Below are 3,749 nucleotides of genomic sequence, written 5' to 3' on the forward strand. Positions count from 1 at the left end.
TGAAAGAGCCTGAATCGATTGAAGTATCTATAGTCATACCTACTGGTAGTATAGTGAAGTGTACCAAAATCCATAGAGATGTGCCTATGACCTTAGCCAAGACCGTATTCTCATCTAACCTAATCGAATTCAAGTTAGGAGAGCTAGATGTAATTCTAGGAATGGATTGGTTGGCCAAGTTCAAAGCCAAAATAGACTGTGAGAAGCAGAAGGTTCACTTGAGGTCTAGCCTAGGCAAGGTAGTGTCATATCATCGTTTTGGTAAGCCTAAGAACATAGGAATCATCACGGCAATGGAACTCGTGAAGCTAGTCAGTAAAGGGAACCCAGCCTTCTTATGTAATGTGAGGAACCTAGAGCATGTGATCAAGGATCAGCCTGAGGATATTGCAGTAGTCAATGAATTCCTTGATGTATTTCCAGAAGAGATCCCGGGAATGCCTCCCAATCGACCTATTGACTTCACCATAGATTTAGTGCCTGGAACCGCCCCTATTTCAAAAGCACCTTATCGAATGGCTCCAGCAGAAATGAATGAATTAAAAGGCCAACTAGAGGATCTATTGGAGAAAGGTTATATTAGGCCAAGTGCATCACCTTGGGGAGCACCAGTGTTGTTTGTGAAGAAAAAGGATGGAAGTATGAGGCTCTGTATAGACTACAGGGAGCTCAATAAGGTCACAATCAAGAACAAATATCCATTACCTAGGATAGAAGACCTATTTGACCAACTAAAAGGAGCGGGAATCTTTTCAAAGATCGATTTACGTTCAGGTTATCATCAATTGAGAATCGCTGACCATGACATACCAAAGACTGCATTCAGAACTAGATACGGACATTATGAGTTCACCGTTATGCCTTTTGGGTTAACCAATGCCCCTGCAATATTTATGGACTTAATGAACCGTGTATTCCATGCCTATTTGGACAAGTTTGTAGTGGTTTTCATAGATGACATCCAAGTGTATTCAAAGAGTGAAGAAGATCACGCGGAACACTTGAGATCGGTGTTGAGTACCTTGAGAGATAACCAGTTGTATGCCAAATTCTCAAAGTGTGAGTTTTGGTTAGAAAGAGTTGCATTTTTGGGACATTTTGTGTCAAAAGAAGGAGTGGCAGTTGACCCTGCTAAGATCAAAGCTGTTAGTGAATGGCCTACACCCACGAGTGTGACTGACATTTGATATATGCGTTTTATATAGAGTTTTTACCCCCGTCCCTTAGTACTTTTTGATCTCAAATGAGCTCTTCGGAGCGATTTTAGTACTAATGTGCTCCTTGTAGTGTGTTTGTAGTTTCAGGTTCATCATTGTAGGAATTAGCATATTTTTGTGCATTTCCTACTCATTTGAATCAATGCAAGAGATTATATACTTTCGAGAGCGCAAACATTGAGTTGGAAGAATTTTCATGCAAAGCGAATAGTGAAAGAAGTAGAAAACTTAATGTCGTCCACTCTTTTGATCATAACTCGAGTTATACAACTCTAAATGCAGCGATTCAAAATGGGTTGGATTCTAGACTTCAAGAGCTTTCCAACGAGTGGTCACTCGCCTGATTCCGAATTATAACGAAGGAGATATGGTGTTTTTAAGATAGAGGATCGTGCAGTTTCAACACGCGCCCGATCGGGCGGACTTCGCCCGATCCGGATCGGGCGGTCATTCTGGGCGCTAGTTATGGGCATTTTGCAACCGCCCGATCGGGCGGAATTTCGCCCGATCGGGCCGACTATCGAGCACATAGCCCGATCGGGCGAAGCGTCGCCCGATCGGGCCACGCCAACCTCCAGCGTATTTCGCGAGATTTTATTTCCGATTTTGGGCTCTATTTTGGGCAAACTATAAATACTAGCCCCTTATATTTTTAGTGATATCTTTTATTCTAGTTTTCAATACTTATTTTATTTCTAGTTTTCTCTCCAATTATTCAAATACTTAGTTTTTAATTTCAAGTAAAGATCCAAGCTTTATTATTTTATTTGTTCTTCAATTCGGTATTATTTCCTACCTTAATTTATTTTGTTGCTTTAATCATGTTTTCCATTATGCTAATTGCTTTGTTATTTATTATCATGAGTGAGTAGTTTAATTTCTAGGGTTTAGGGGATCCATGAATGCATGATTGGGATTATATGTGGACTTGATTATTGATTGATTGATTGATTATAATTTCTATAGCTTATTATTATTGCTCGTCGACTCTGTTCGGCCGGACTATTTTGATTTGAGTTTGATTAACCTTGGATTATGCGCCGAGAGGTATAAATCTGATGTTTTTGGTCTGTGGCTATTAGATAGGAATTATTTCTAGTACGTAGCGAGAGCCCGCTAGTTGTTCTATCCTAAGGAATTCATAAGATTCGAGAGATGCATGTTTTCCTAATTATGATTGTTCATTGATTGTTATTGTCCGTTGTCCAATCCCGCTCTGCATTTATGGTGAACCGTTGCCCTAGATTCCTTTAATATTGTTATTTTCCGATTTGATTATTTGCTTTAGTTTAATATACAAACCAATCCAACTCTTTGTTACCAGTAGTCTAGATTAGTTAATTAATAGTAGAAAGAACATTGTTTCCCTGTGGATACGATCCCTGCTTCCCTTACTATATTTTTAGTTGGTGAACGTTAGGTTTATCTTTGATAGGAGTGCGATTTAGCCTGTCAAATTTTGGCGCCGTTGCCGGGGAAACGGTTTAATTTTCTGCTACTAATTTTATGATCTAGATTATTTTCTTGAGTCTCATAGAACTTCCTGTTCTTTGAGACCATGTATATATTTTATTTTCTTTAGTTTATTTTTTTATTATTTTTATTTTTATTTTTTTTTAATTTTTTTTCCCCTGAAAAAAATGGATTATTATTCTTTCCCTCAATTCTTAAATGAGCCTTTTTGGGTGTATTTCGATAGGCTAAATGATTTTATTGGTTACCACAATTTTAATCTTTGGGATTCTTGTGGTTTTGCTTATGGTGGTTTAAATGAGTATACAAGGAATGTGATAGAAAGTAGATTTAATGGTGATTTTCGAGCCTTGTCTTTGGATGATATGTGGGATTATTATATGTGGTTTGCAAGGGATTTGTATGAGCGTGAAATGGCGATTCATGTTACATGTGCTAATCCAAATTATGAGCATAATCTACATGTTTCTACCCCCTCTCCCTTGAATGCTTGTTATAATGAGGTGCATTCTAATGTTTATGATAATCATGTATATTCTAACGACTTATCTAACCCTTGCATGGATATCAATGTTTTGCCTCATAATTCCAATGTTGCTTCTCCCGTGTATTATTGTGAACCCTTGCTCAATCCTGTTCAACCCGAATCAGAAAGCAGAGATAGCTTCTTAGAGGAATTAAGAAGATTAAACTCTGAGATTGAGATTCAGTGTACTAGATCTCAAGAGGCTACTAATGAGATTATTAAAGCTAGTAAGGCTACTCTTGAGAGATTTAGAAAAGTTCAAGAAATTATTGAAAATAATGATGCGAGTTGTGTTGGGGATGGGGGTCAACTGAGTGAACCCATAGGCAACCAAGAGTGGGAGGAGCTTATAACAGAGGTTGAGGATGAGTGGGAGGATGATGATTTGACGGTTGGATCAATGGATGAAGGATTTGTTGAAACTGAAAAGCCATATGTCATAGAGCAATTCCATGAGGAAGTTGAAGTTGATAAAACCCTTGTTGTTGTGTCAACCCCTACCCCTCATATTCCAAGTCCAAGAAGGGTTATTC

Source organism: Spinacia oleracea, chromosome 3 (genome assembly GCF_020520425.1).
Source record: "Spinacia oleracea cultivar Varoflay chromosome 3, BTI_SOV_V1, whole genome shotgun sequence".
Lineage (NCBI taxonomy): Eukaryota > Viridiplantae > Streptophyta > Magnoliopsida > Caryophyllales > Amaranthaceae > Spinacia > Spinacia oleracea.